The 16,140-nt window shown below is 38.3% G+C and overlaps 1 protein-coding gene across 4 annotated transcripts in view; it reads right to left on the bottom strand.

The window, feature by feature from the left end:
- Positions 1-16,140, bottom strand: part of PPP1R9A (protein phosphatase 1 regulatory subunit 9A) — a 134,148-nt gene that overhangs the window by 99,492 nt on the left and 18,516 nt on the right. The window lies entirely within an intron of this gene.

Raw genomic sequence — 16,140 nt, 5'->3', positions numbered from 1 at the left:
TCTCCAGTGCACCTTCAAGGAGGAAAGAAGGCCACTACATCGGACCAACTGCCCTGGCATCAACCTGCTCATTAACCTCACATTTTTCAATTCTACATTCAGTACTCTCCTTTTGTTCCTTTTCTTTTCAGCACTTAGAATTTGCTTTATTTCAAATGACATCTAAATACATTATTTAAGTACCAAAGCAAAATTAGCAGATGCATGCTCTTGCCTAGTAGCTCTTCTGTACAACTAATAATTGAAAATCTGGTAAGTAAAAGCAGAACATCCTGGACATCAGCTCTTACTTAGCTTTCTTCTCCATTACTGAAGTCCTCCTTTTGATAACTACCTTAAATTATCATCTCAGGTAAGCATGTTACAGCAGCCTCAGGCAAGATTTTAAAGCAGTGCCATTCCCTTGCAAGGTTACCAGACTGTGGTGCTCAATAAACATTGCTTTGAATGAACTGAATTGAATTGCTTTGAAAGTCAGTCTGCCCAAGGGGCTCACCCCTGTAATTGCTCTAGTGCAGTTACCAGAGTCCTAACATGCACCAGGGCTCTGATGGGTACAGTTCACCAAGAAAACCAGGGCTGCCTCTAATTTGAACCTATATCACCTCTACATATCACCATATTAAAATATGGCATCTTAAACAGAGCTGCTTTAGGTTCACCTTTGCTGCATGCAGGGCCACTGCTAAAACCCCTCTGCAATGGATCAGCCTGCACAGCCACAGCCACAGTGCACTGCCAGGGCACTCCGTCACAGCGGGGACACCAAAGCAAGCAGGCATGGCCCTTTCCACTCCTCTGCACTCCTTGGGGCATCTATGCCTGAAACCCACCCTGCATGCCTACCCCACTTCTCTCAGTGAAGCTGATTCAGAAGCAAACTAAAAAGGAGAAAAATAATGCAGAAAAGAACCCCACTTCAAATATAGGACTGTGTTTCCAAAAGCAGCCTTCCATTTTTAGAGCAACAGCTTTTAAGTCCTCTGCTTGAGACATCTTGACTGCTATTTCCATGAGAGCTGAATGCTTCCAGCTCCCATGGAAATTAGCAAGTGAGGTGGGTGCTCAACATCTCAGCAAGCCATGGCAGTACTTCTGCAAAGGAAAAATGTTAAACCTGAATCACCTACAATTAGGAGATGCTATTCAGCTTTAGAAACTACGTAAAAAAATAAGCTATTGGAAATAGAAAAAAAAAGAAAGAAAAATTAACTCAAAAGATGTAGTGAAAAAAGCAGCATTTGAAAATGCATTTAATTCCTGCATCCCCAGACTCTTGATTTTTCATAGCCTTGGGGTTGTGCCAGCATGCTGAAAAGATGAAAGTTAACATTCTTCCAAAGGGGTTACACAGATGACACGCTGCTAACCATCAACAAAACAGTAATTACAATGGCTTTACATTTATTTGAGAATATTTTTGACTAACAGAGTTCCTTAAAAGACTGTTAGATATTTTGTTATGGTGACATTTTTACATTGTGTGCAATTTGTACTCTACACAAGGTCTAAAATTTTAACACACCCAAAGGCTCCACTAGAACTGGGTATTTAGGTCATTTATATTACTGCAGTGAAGCGTCAATTATTTCGTCTGATACTCCTAGCCGTTCTGTAATTTGCCAAGAGTAATGTTTTCCGTCAGGAAACTCTGGCAAGTCAATAAGCACAGGCTTGATTTGACTTGAACTGGCATCAAGGTTAGAAATGCAGAGGGCAAATGTGAATCTTCACTGTAAAACTAAATACTCTGGCTTGTGGGTGGTTAGCCATGCTTCCTGCTCCTTCTCCTCACCAGCACCACCTCTTAATAGATGCAAGGAAAGAAACATAAAGAAATTTCTACTTGTCAATGAAAATGTCTATCTAATAAATGCTACACAGTGAATTATGAAGCAACATAAGCAAAATATGCTGGACAGTTAGCAAAGGGTTTCAAGGAACAGGAGTGACCACTGAGGCAAACTCTGAATACAACAAGAATGGCAACATTTGGTTTACATACACAGAGCATAAATCTGGATTTTTTCTACTCACCCTTTTCCTCCCAGAGGGACAGCTTGGTCCCTGTAAGCTCAAGGGTACCCTGGGTCTTCCCCAGTTCTGCCCTTGGCAGCTGTTGAATGGTTGCCTAAAACCTGTCAATTACATTGTTCCTAAGTACATAAAAGGAATAAGAACCTTCGTCTGTCGATTCAGACCTTCCTCTCCCCTTTTCAGGGAACAAAGGGATGGAAATGCCATCCTTTTCATGCTGATTTTAAGACCAGCAGAATTCAGTCATTGCTGGATGGACCAAGAATAATTAATTTTTATTTACCCCTATGTAAAAGATACAAAGAGTTCTGGAAAAGACATGAAGGCTACAACACTCAGCTTTTTTTAAAACTTATGGCAATAATAAATAGCAAATAAAACCAAACTGAGAAGTTTGAAAACCTAAACCCCTAAATGTTAATAGGTAGTTAGAGCTACAATACTTGTTCTAAAAGCTAGTGAATTGTGTATTGCGTAATTTAAGCATCAGCAACTAAATTTGCTTGTCTGCTTTTTTGGGGTACAATTTAATGTGCCAAACCACAAACTGTATCTATGTAGGACACGACTCTAGAACAATTAAAAAAAACATAAAGCAAGTAATGGCATATATGTTTGTAACAGTTGGCCTACAAAGTTTTCATTTTCATTACCCTCAAGACTTGACTGTGTGTAGATGGCTGCTAGTTTTCTTTTGCTTTTTGTTTCTTCTGTCAGTATCAACAGAATATCATCATCACAATCTGCCTGTATCTTCTGTCACTCTCAGCTAGTGATCAGACCAACCTATATTGGCATTTCAAAATTACTCCAAAGCCCTTTCATTAATGGACAACCAAATAACCATTTCTCTCAGGTAGTCTTACCTCTTGTCAGTTCCCAAAAACCCTGCCTCCATGTACTGAAGGGGGAAAACAATGATGCATCCTAAACTATAAGAACATTCACAGTAGCACAGTAATACCCTTAATAGTCTTCAAACTGCTTTCTTTCGAACAAGATAAACAAAAGAAATCCATTTGCTTAGACCTTTTACAAACTGCACATTTTGAAATTTCAAGTCAAAATAAGGGGCACAGATGCTGAATCAAAGAGCAGCTGCTTGCTTAATCCATCAGGAAAATGATGCAAACAAAAGCTTAAGTGAGCAAAATGATGAGAATTCAAATGTTGAGGCTATAATTTTTATTAACTGAAAAGCAGAGTGTGCTTCTCAAATAACTGCAGAGAGGTAAAATAATATGCAGACATTACAATGCTGATGGATTCCCAGTTTCAAAATGATGACAAAGCCATTAAATTCTACCATATAGCAAATATAGTGTCTTCCTGGTGACTGGAGCTACTTTCATTTCACAGCTGCTACAGAAACTGTCAGATTGTCTGGGTTATGGAACACAGAGAGTGTAATTTTTTTTATTAAATGGCTTGTGCATCTAATTAGTTATTTAATACAACCAATGGTGCAAGCAGCCAAGTGGAACAGGTCTTATTTACTAAATCTAATGAGGCAATTTGTTAGGAAAAGTTACTGTGAAATGCCTGAATGAAAAATGAACAAAAATTACAGGTAAGAAAACCAGGTTATTTTCAGCTTAGATATATAATATTAACCAGATGAACTGAAGACTTTCCCCAGACTAGCACCTGAATTTGAGAGCTGAGTCCATTGCTAAAATATGGGGGGAAAATATACTTGTAGCAATAAAAAGTTCATATTTGAATTGCTGCAAATGTAGTTACATCAGCAAGAACCTGACACACTCAATGTACAAAGCCAGGTCATTTCTGCCAGCTCTGTTAACCCTTTTATGTCGGCAGTGCAATGTAAAGTACCCGCCAAAATAAAGAATTCAACCTAAACCAATGGTTTAAAACTCCTGAATTTTATGAAACTGTCACTGTAACAGGAGAGAAACCTATATAGTGGGGGACACAAGTCTTATCATCCACAGGCATGACAAACATAGAAGAGCAGGAGTCAGACATGATTTCAGGAATATGTCCTTATATTGAAAGGCACTGAAGACACTGAACACTGATACATGGCTTGTTGAAGTATGCTGTATTATATACATGTATTTCACAAATTACATGCAAAACTACAGGCAAGGATGCACCACCAAGAAGATCTCCCATAAGAGATCTAAGCTGGTGCTTGACATTTTGCCTTCCCCGTGTACATTCAGTGTCCATTCCTGAAATCAAAGTAGCATGTCCAGCACAAGCTTAGTTTAACCCAAATCAGTAACAGAGGTCAACAAACAATATTTTTAACTATTAGACAGTGTTTGGACCTTGAGCACTGGAAAAAGGAATAAATATCAAAATTTCCTTAGTGAAGATTATGCAAAATACAGCCATAAAAATTGATTTTCACCTGTATATAATAATTCATATGTAAAATTCAAAAACATAATGTGCAATTTAATATTTCTTGGCAGAAAATCTCCTGTGGTACTTGGGTCTTCCTACTTCCTGACTTGCTACAACAAACAAGGAATCACTTGGCAGCAGTGAAGTATTATCTGTATAGTCCAGTTGTATAGCCTAAGCCATAACAGAAGAGAAAGACATGAGCCATCTAACTAAAGCTGCCTTGGGACATTAGAAAGGCTGATGTAATCCCAAATTGATTCAAAACATTTTTAACTGGAACTAATACAACATTCTGATATTTTACATCAAGACTGAATGTTTCAATACTTCCTAGACAGCTCTTTCCAGCTATATACTACTTCCACAAAAACTAACTGCAGATTATTTTTTTGCAAGGAAGAGGTAATTACCACAGAAAAGAAAGGAAATACTAAATGTATCATTTAGTATCATTTATTGTATCCCTTTATGTATCAATGTACCACTTAATTTAAAAATAATTAGGCACACTTAAGATAGAAAAGCCATGCAGTCTTTAATACATAGTAAATAGTTGTTTTTATGTCATCATCTAAAAGTAGACTAGCATACTTTAAAAAGTGATCGAAAAATGATTCACTCTTCTAAGATTAATTCTCCATCAATTTAAAACTAGCATTGAATAAGAATATCAATAAGCAAAGGTAGACTTTGTCAGGAGAAATCTGTTGTCCACCAGAAGATACAGCTGAAGAAGCACTATTTAGACACTTTACAAACCTACCAGCAATTAACAGACCATTCCAGATGCCTCCAGATTGATGGCATTTGCCTCTAAATTGATGGTATTATTAGCTGGTGTGAACAGACATGCATTGGAAAGTTTTAATGGCTCTTATTGATCAATATGCAGAATTTTTAGTTTTTTGGGGCTCACAAAAGAAATGGATTTATACTGAATTTGCTTTATATTTTCATGTATCCCTTTTTCTTGCTTTTTCTTCCATTGTCAGTGCTACCTCTGTTGAGAGCCTGTAACTAAAAAGGTAGTTTTTCCACTCCACTCAGCACTTCTCAGGCCACACCTGGAACACTGTGCTCAGGTTTGGTCCTTGCTATGCAAAAAAGATGTGAACAGGTTGGAGAGGGTCCAGAGAAGGGTCACAAAGATGACCAAAGGGCCAGGAAGCCTGTTCTATGAAAGTGGCTGAGAGAGCTGGGTGTGTTCAGCCTTGAGAAAACAGGGCTTAGTGGAGATCCTGTCACCACCTTCCAGTATTTAAAGAGTGGCTACGAAGAAGTTGCAGATTGGAGATTCCTTTTCTACAAGGAGTCACATGGAAAAGACAGGGGGTAATTGGTACAAGTTGGTCCTGGGGAGGTTCTGACTGGACAGAGCAGGAAAATTTTTCACAATGAAAAAAACCAGTCATTGGAATAATCTCTCCAGGGAAGTGGTGGATTACTCAACACTGGACACCTTGAATATCCAGCTGAAAAGGACAGCCATCTTGTCTAAACTGTGCTTTTGCCAAGAAAGGCTGGACCAAATAACCGCTGAGGTCCCTTCAAGCCTGGTATTCTATGATTCTGTGATAATTCAGTACTTAGTTTATTCAGACATTTAGCCCTTTGCTAGACAAATAAAATAAATGCAAGTATGTGGTAATGCAGTAGAGCATACTAATAAGAGAAAAAACTCTCTCTCCAACTCCTGAAGCACATTAAAACCATTTCAACTTACTGAAGACTGAAGAGGTGAAAGGCTTGTGAAATACTTGAGAGAAAACTGCTCCCAAATTATTAACACTAATTTAACACTAATTTTTTCTCTTATGTCTTCTCAAATGCCATTTTTAAATTTTAGAATGTACATTTATATAAGCTACCTGTTCAACTACTTTGGTGCTTTACTGAAATAAAACCATTGAATTGTTCCAATTACCTTGAAGTTCTGAAATTGTGCACAAATGCCATTAAATACTCTGTAGAATAATCCCACTACTGTGATTGCTCTGAAAAGTAATCAGCTTTTAGAAAAGTCCAGCAGAACATTACTTCCTTGAAAACATCTGAGATAACTAATGAGATGTTCATATACTGAAAGATACTCTTCCAACAAAAACCTAGGAAATTAGTAGGTAGGATTCAAAACTGAAAAAAGATAACTATCTTTTCAACACAGCTGTGACATAAGACCCAAAACCAAGGCTCAGAATCGTTAATGACATAATTGGAAAAGTCCTTAATTTTGAGCTCTTAAGTATCCAGATACTAAATCTAAAAACCCAGGAGAAATAAGATGTTTCTACAGTCTATTAATTTTGTTTCAGTTACAAATGCTACTTAAAACAGAGCCCTCGTGCATTTGAAATTTGGCTTAGACAATACTATGAACTGTTGAGTAATGGCAGTCTATCTCACATGACCTGCCACATAGCAGTTCAGTTTTCTTTAATTTTCAGTGTTTTAAAAGCTAAGTCCAACTTCACAATCAATGTAGAGAATAAACAGGTTCATTTGCAAAGTAATTCACCTGTCTGTTGCAGACATCTCCCTTAGGATTATATTAATTACACCGACTATAGTCACCAGACTGTCAGTGCCCATAAACCTTAAGGTGGCTGCCTCCCAACAGTTTTCATGTAGTTTTCTCTTACATCTACTCTTGGTGAGGTAACACTCAGAATAGACTGCCATTAACAATCTAGCAGATTTTTTCTTGTACCTCAATACAGAATACAAAATCAGGTGGCTCAGAACCAATCAGAAATGAAAGTTTTACATATGAATCAGCTTCAGAGATGCTTTATTCATTTCTACCCATAAACACATAAAAACTCTGAAATATCAATCAAGAAGAAAAACTTACTCCCTCCTTTACTAAAGAGGTTTCTTTTTCTCATTATTCAGGCTTTTTTTGTGATGGGGAGAGGCTGTTAATGAGATCTTCACAGTGGAAAGCTGGATCACAATGTATTTGCCTAGAAACACTTACAGGGAAGGATACAGCAAAAATAGGCAAGCTGCCTAGCTGTCCACTGAAGTATTTAGCCCTGTACTCTGAGGCAGCATCCGCTGGTGCAATCACATCAGAAATCTCAGGTTCTGTTTCTTGGTTTAATTTAATTAATTACTGTGACAGAAGGACAGAAAGCTCTTCTGCAGCTTTTTGACTATGAGCTTCACTATGCAAACACAACTATACTTGATATCAGTGGCATTTTATAGCTGACAAGTTTGTCAGTTCTAACATGTTAGAAAAATCCATAGCTCTTGTGTGATAAACCTGCTCAAAATTAAGTGGAAAAGTATGCTTCTGCAAGCTTTAACTCTTTTGCCACTGATTGGATTCAGCACATACAGAGAAGCTAAGACATTTCATTTAGGACATGCAGAGAAACCAGGTCTCTTCTACTTCAAGAGAATTAGAAACTCCTGTGGTGTACTTTATAATCTCCTTCATAGATTTACTGGAGTCTGCCTTAATACTATTTATATGCCTTCTATCCCCATATGAAGATTCAAAGCACACTGGTCTGGTGTTAACAACCGTCCTCTACTTTCTAACCTAAATTCACTCATGGCTTTCTTGGATCCCATGATTTTCAGCTCTGTCCATCACCACATTCCAGTGAAAAGTTTCTTAAATGCAAGACCTTGGAATTGCTTCACTACCTGTACTAGAAATGCCGCTCTGTATCTCTTGTAACACACACTTGCTTAGGACATGGCTGCATAGCCTCAGAGCACTCATTGTACTAGCGATGCTCAACAGCGAATTCAGGTTTTTCCTCCTTTCTCCTGAATTTCCAGGAGGTACCAGTCATAAACCCAAAAGTGATTGCCCTTCTGACCGACTGTCTGTTACATCACGGCTGTTACATCAATCTTCAAGGTCAACTTTTTAATATTGTTTACATCTCCAAATATCACACAATCAGCTATCTCCACAGTTGCTTTTTTCAGTCAGCATCACTAATGAAGACACTCTCTAGCTCTTGAGTATGTTTCACAGAACTCCTGATGTTGGTAGGGGCCTTTGCAGGTCATCTGGTCCAACCTCCCTGCTCAAGCAGAGCCACCTAGAGCCAGCTGCCCAGGACCACATCACGTCATCTTTTGAAGATCTCCAAGGAGAGAGACTTCACAATCTCTCTGGGCACCCTGTACCAGCATTCAGTGACCCTCACAGTAAAACAGATTTTTCCTTAGGTACACACACAAATGACACATCACTGGCTCATGTTCAAATCAGTGCTTTCTGGGCCCCCAGGTTCTGTTCTACAAAGCTGCTTTCCAGTTGGGCAGCCCCCAGCATAAACTGCTACATGGGGTTGGTCATCCTTGGGTGCAGGACTTAGCATTTTTCCTTATTAAGCCTCATGAGGTTCCTGTCCATTCATTTCTCCTGTTGAGGTCCCTCTGGACAGCAGCATGACCATCTGGCACACCAGTCACTCCTCGCAGACCTGTGCCATCAGCAAATTTGCTCTGCTCCCTAATCCTGATCACTAATGAAGAGCTGGCCCAGCATTAACCTTTGGGGTACAGTACTAGTTACTGTTCTCCAGTCAGGCTTTGTGCCTCTGAGCTCAGCCAGTCAGTCAGTCAGTTTTCAGTCCACCTCACTGTCTGCTCATCCAGCCCACACTCTGTCAGCTTTTTTGTGAAGATGTTACAGGAGACAGTGTTGGAAGCCTTAACGAAGTCAAGGTGGGCAAGATACACTGCCCTCCCCTCACCTACCAGGTGAGTCATTTTTAACTAGCTGCATCTGGCTGGTTGAGCATGACTTCCCCCTGGTGAATCCATGCTAACTGCTCCTGAAGTCCTTCTTGTCTATTTAAATGCTTTGAAAACACTGGAAAATACACCAATCTGTATTCAGTATTTTAGTAGTTAAAAACTAACATAATTAAATCTGATTGTAAATCCACACTAACTGAAAATATATTATTTTAGTGTATAGCGGTTTTCTTCTGATTTAAGCCACCCTGGTTTTTTCCCAAGTAACAAAAAAGTACGAGTTTTACAATCCACACACATGTTCTCCCAGAGGTATGTGGAAAAAAAGAAACTGATTCATCACAAAAGAATCAATGCACACTTTCCATCAAGATTCTAAGTTTTTGAGAGAATTTCTATGAAACCTAACAAAATTCCCTCCTAAATCCTATCCCCAAATCTTTGCTCTCTAATTACTAGAATCTTAGCAGGTAACCATAAGTAGACTAATCAAACAAGAAAAACTGCATTTCTTTTCAGCTAAGTATATAAATCCCGCTCTCTCATGGTTTTCCTCCCAATTAAGCAGTTTGCAAACTTGATAAAGCTTGGGGGGGGGGGGGGGGAAATCCTATTAAATATTCTAGAACTCTTTGAGTCTACATAAATTTTCAGGATGAAAATTTGTTACTTGAACTCTGGAATAAACATATCTAACGATATATGAAAGCTCTCAGCACCCTCAGGAAATTCCTCAATGACCTCAATGTGTCAAAAAGAGGGACAAGCAGATGACCATACTGAAAAAAAATGCATGAATGACAAATAGTAAATCAACTACTTATTGTATCTCTGCAAAGAGAGTATTTTTACCACAATTCAGTATATGCTTAAACTTGATGAATTACTTTTTAAAAAATCATTCATGTCACATCTTGTATGATTTCGCTATATAACCTGTCAAAATCTGAAATACACTGGAAAACAAAAGCATTGAGCTCTGCTTAGAAAACATGATACCACAATGAACTCTGGTGTCAGATTGTCCTTTCTCGTATGAATAGTTTAATGTTCAGGAAAGGTCCCCAGAAATAATTGATAAATAAGTTTACACTGAAAATAAAGTATTGTTCTCTTTTTTCAGAATAAAATTATTCAATTTCCACATCCCAGATAAAACCTTCAAAAAATAGTTTTGTAAGTCTTGATACCATTACAATAACTTACCAGAAGATAATGAGAAAAATCAATGTTCCTACGTGACCACAAAACTGGATACAACTTCTAGTGTTTGTTATGTAAGTTAAAAATAGAAATTTTAATAGTGTAGAGATGAACACAATACCAGCAACTACATGTGGAAAACTAAAGAAGAAGATAAATGGAAAAAAGTATTATATTTTTGTTCCTTTTTTTAATCTTTTCTTTGTGACTGTGCAGCAGCTATGCACAACTTACAAGGAGACATTTTTGAGCCACCATCATGCAGTTAAATGCTGCTGCCACACTGATTCAACAGCTGCATAAATTAGCCTCACCCATAAGTAAACAGCTTTGTGCTTCTTTTTATTTTTTAAATTTTTACTTGCAAGCAGTTGGTTTCAAGGGATACCTATATCTTCTTCAAAATACAGGATAAGGTTAATTCTCTTTGCCAGGTTTTCAAAGACTAAAAAGAAAAACAAGTACAACATTTTACTCAAACCTGAAAAAAACGCTCTGAAATTCTGGTACCTCTGGAACAAAGAGATTAACACCCTTCAATTAAGAAAGGAGAAAGCTTTCTTCAAATTCATTTGCAAGCAGTACATATTATTTCATCAGTTCAGAGATTAGATGTGCGGGTGATGCGCCGGTTTCCAAGGTAACTGGACTAACCACGGGGAAGTCATCAGAGTGATAAGGAACTCAAAATATTTAGGAGGTACCATATGGAAATAGAAGAGAACCTGATGAACTGTAGCTATTTAGATAAGCCTAAAATTTACTTATTTTACGCAAGTGAAATAGGATAGATTAGAACAGTTCCTAATGTTTAAACTTCATTCACAGTGCCTGAGCACCTGACATGGGACCAGAGGAGATGGTACCGCTCCCTTAACACCACAAGCATGAGCAGATCAAGCCCATGTAACCCAGGCTGCCTCCCAAGTTTCTGCCGCATGGCTATTGATAGGATCCCAGCAGCAACAGGAAACCCGGACAGCATTTGAAACAACTGAGATGGCAGAAGTTTGGGGTTTAGGTATCCACAGGTCCCCAGTTTAGTTCCATTACAAATGCCACCGAAAATAGGTAAACTCAACAAAATTGAACTTAAGAAGCCTGTTAAGGGGGGCGGGAGGGGTTTAGGTTTTAGAGCTTTAGGCAATTTCATTTCTAGAAATACAGTTAGATAACAATGCAGAAAAAATATTTTATTTACTTATGTTTATTATTGTTGTTATTATTCATTTATATCCTTGTTTATATTTATTATTATTTCTGTTGTTTAAATTATGTTGATTGTTATTATGTGCAAACCTAATTATCACCAAACACAGTACTTAAATACAGTACTTGACATTTGCAATTTTTTATCTGGATGCCATGGTTCAGCAAATCTGTGAAAACTAGAAGGCACGAGTGTTTCAGCCACAGAGAAGCCCATAATTTAGAACAAATTAAAACATAACATAGAGAAATAAAAAAACTGGCCTTACATGGTGCCTTCTAGGTGTTGTTTGCTTTTTCCTCCTGCACAAATTGCACAACGTACATCCATTTGCACCATCAATCCACAATGAAATTTGAACTCAAGGCAAAACACAACCAATATACATTTATAGGCAAGCTTTTTAACTGAGAGCATTCATATATGCATGCAGCCTGAAAAAAAAAAAAAAATACACATTTTGTATGCAAAACAGGCAAGTTACTCCCGGTCTGCACAGGGAGGAGACGACAATTTTCTTCTGCGAAGATGGAAGAGAGGCTTTCTGGAAAATACGCTGAGTTGCTGCTAAGCATCTGCTGTTTCCCAGATGGGGCAGAAACTCTGACATACAGCCAGAGCCCAGGGATGCAACAGAGTGGGCACATGAGGGACAAAGTTTGTCTTTGTGTCAAGACCTAGATGGGGTAGTTCATTTCATTTATGTTAAATACATCACTGTGGTATATTATATGCAATGGATTCACTTGGATTCACTTTTGTTACTCTATACTGTGGGAAACTGTTTGTTTTCTTTTTCAGTGCTCCAAATAGCATTTCTGACCGTTTTTGAAAAAAATCTGGGAGAGAAAAGACCACCTCCTAATATCTGAAATACTTTTCAGAGCTCAATCCTGTAAACTGCTTCTCAGCTGGAAACACCATCACCTACTGCAAAAATCCAGGGGGTTTCTGTAAGAATACGAACTGAAAAAGCTTTGCACTCAGTGCAAATAGTTGTAGATCACACAAAGTTCTCATATGCTTCTTGTGCACTAATTTCTTAATTTGCAGTGCCAGAAAAAAGTTTGATAGAGCTGCAAGATAACTCCACATAATAGCAAAAATATCTTGTGCAGATTCAAAGGCAAAAATCCTCCACCTTATATAATGCCTCTGAAAACTACTCACAGAACACAATACAGAATACATTTTCTGAAGATATCCACACAGAGAAAAAAAAAAAAGCAACACCAACCCCCAAACTTTTAGCTTGACTATGGAGAATTCACTGCACTGGGGAAGAGTTGTTGTGTAGCTGACTAACAGCAGGATGCTACTGTCCTTCTGCATCTGCCCACAATTTAGCGAAACAAAGCATAAAAAACAAATCAAAGCCTGTGGAACACAAGAGCACAAAAAAACCCCTCTAGGTCTTATCATCCCATAAGGCACTTAAAAGACTGGCAGTCCAGAGAGCTTCATGATGGGATGGGGTAATTATATCAGCTTAACATGTCTGCATCAAGCCTCCTAGCACCTTCAGTCTTCGGTTAACACAGGAAGAGTCACCACACTTGCTGTGTAAGCATGCTTTAAACCACCACAGGAAAAGGAAAAGGCCACTATCTGTAAATGACATGAAAGAACATATAGCTGCCTCTACAGAATGACATAAAAATGAACCAGGAATCACCTCCAAATTTAAGAGAAAGATCTCTGATTCTTCAAATACTGTATTCTGAAAAACAGCTTACCAGAAGCCTGAACTTGCATCCAGCGGTATATAGAGAACAGGCATTTATTTAGTTGCATGCAGGATCCTAGATACTCAATCTAATCATGAAAGGAATTCTGTCTACAAATCGGAAGCTTTCTAAACTACATCCTTGAACTACCATAAATAAATAAAATTCTGGGAAAGCATCAAAAAAGTTCACAATCTCTTGTTGTGAGTAGTATATAATTATTAGCAAATTCTATAACCCTCCATCAGCAATTAGCATTTGGAGAGGCAGGCCCAGCAAGAAAAAATTACTTGGCTTATTTTATTTAACACATAAAATAATAAAAAATACATTACTACATTGTAAAGTAAATTAGTCTTTTATTGGGCACCAAACAGCTACAACTAGACTGCTTTTGGTACCAACCTGTCTTATTTAATTTTAATTAAGGTACACCTAATTTATACTGCCGCCTGCAGCAGTATATACACATACTCCCCATGACAGTCCCCCTGGTCTTAAATCTCTTGTTACCAGATCATAGCTTGATAGCATTACAGCAATGAAAGGAGAACAGATTCTGGGAACTGTAATTTGTTTCCAACTTCTATTGGCCAAGCATATAATTACATCCATGAAAGATACTATTTTCAAGGAAGTATCGAGTCACATTGGACTGCTGCAGAGATAAAGTCAGCACTATCATAAAAACACTAAGAACTCAGAGCACGGGTTGAAGCCACTTTCTTTTACTTCCTCTATATTAATTTCATTTTCAGTTCTGCTGAAGATACCATGGACAACAAGCTCACTCTTGTCAGCGAGTTATATGTGAGGTACAATTCTGTCCACAGTACATCACCTACCTTTTCATCATTTCTGAAACCTAGTTTCACAGATAGTAAAGAGCTATAATAAAGTGGGAGGTGTGTTTCAGAGATGCTGAGGACCACACAGAAGTTCTCTCACATCACAGTGGTGCAAGAGAGAGCAGCAGCGCGGGCAGCAGGCAAGTGCCCCAGCACGGGTGGCTGCAGCTCCAGGCTCTTTCCCCAGATTTCACTTGTACTTCATTTACTCATAAGACTCTGACCACATGTTGAAAACAGTGAGTAATACTTTCCTTCTGAACTGTAGTATTGTGACATCAATTCATCAGTATCATAAGACTCCCCAAAAGTTGTTTTACAGTTTTTATTTTCCATTAAAACTTTAAGGTCTTAATTCTACTCCTCCCTCTTCCACTAATCCCTGTTGCATAACTGAGCACTATTTCATCTTCCTCCAACTGTTTCTCTCCCTACTATCTGTTGTACTCATTTATATTCATTATGCAGACAAAGAGACATTCTAGCCACGAAGTGAATACCTCAATAAGGCCCTTACTGTGTCTTCAAGACACAAATAAGAAAGCTTATCCTGGTTAGCCTGGTTTTAAAATTATTCTAGCTTCTTTATTCATTGATGCTTTATTTACCTCCTCACAACCTAGCCCTGGGGGAATGCTCCACATTGAAATTGCTTTAGAGCAATGGAGTTAAATGTTAGCCTTTCTCACCTCCCAGCCACCACTTTCAAAGAGCACAACCTGAAAAAAAAAAAGGTAGGTTTCAACTGATATTGTGACTGAAGAAAACAGGATGGAAAAGCATCCAGAAGAAGATTCTGGTTTGAAACGCAAATAATATCTGTTATCGCTAATTCAGGACTTCAGTTCAGTAAAGTACTTACGTTCTTATCAGTTGGTCAAAGGAAAACACAACATTTATGTACAGACTTAATCAAAAACCTGAAGTTCATCACTTAAACTCCCCAAAAAATCCAAAGGGAAATGAAGCTGCGATACGGGTGATGCTCCACAAAGTAAGCACAAACATCGACCAAGGCCCTGCCTAGGGTCAAGAATCAATTTATTGAGTACTACAGTCTCTGTGACTTCTTCCAGCTTAAAGCCCAAGTAAGAGCTGCAAACAGATGCCTCCTTTACTCAGGGCTCAAAGCCTACAACTGCCTCCTGAAGGCAGGCGACTGTCACATTTGGTCAAAAACCCAAGAAACCACAAACTCTCTTTGTGAAAGCCTATCCAGGAGATGAAGATGACAGTAGTGATCACCATATAAAAGGCCAAACGCCTAGAATGCTCATCCACTACATGGGAGTTAAAATTCAATTCCCCTTACATTGAAGAATCTCTTCTTAAGCTCCTTATCATTCCATTTTAACGAGTCTTTCAGCACATCTCAGATCCCAAAGCTGCCTCCTCAGTGCCTAAAGGAAACAGTAAATATGAAACTATGCAGTCGTGTTTGCCCTTGTGTTCTTTCTAGTGCCAGGACCTGCAAAATCCTCCAGTACAGAGAGTTCTTTTGGTCCCACATTCAACTGAAAAGATGGAATGTAACCTACAGTGTAGTGTTTGGCTAGATGCTTTTCTAGAAAATTATGGAGGTCCAAGTCCCCTTCCTACGCACACTTTCCAAAGATGGTTACCTCTTTTCCATGCTCTTTTATTAACTGCATGGACAAGCCAAAGTTTTTACTAAAACGTTACTGCAGATTTTCAACACACCTGAGAAGTTGCTAGCCTTCATGAGAGGATGTACACTGAACTCCGAGGTCAGTAAGAAATCTCATTACACACTAGCAAATAGCTAAACACAATATTGATCAGCTTACAGAGGTGTGATGTGATCACACAAAGGAGATTCACTGGCTAGTAATTAAACTAAAGAACTGCTTCCAACTGAGGGCACTACAGCCTCTTTCATGAATCTGTGCCACTTGTTATAAACTGTCAGGCAAAACTACAGGATTGGTTTTTTAGTTATGCATGAAAAGTACAGAGAATTATGAATCTTAAGTAATTTCCCTTCTCA

The sequence above is a fragment of the Coloeus monedula genome (genome assembly GCF_965178545.1).
Source record: "Coloeus monedula genome assembly, chromosome: 1".
NCBI lineage: Eukaryota > Metazoa > Chordata > Aves > Passeriformes > Corvidae > Coloeus > Coloeus monedula.
The sequence above is the reverse complement of the archived record's forward strand: the minus strand, read 5'-3'. Positions and strand labels throughout refer to the sequence as shown.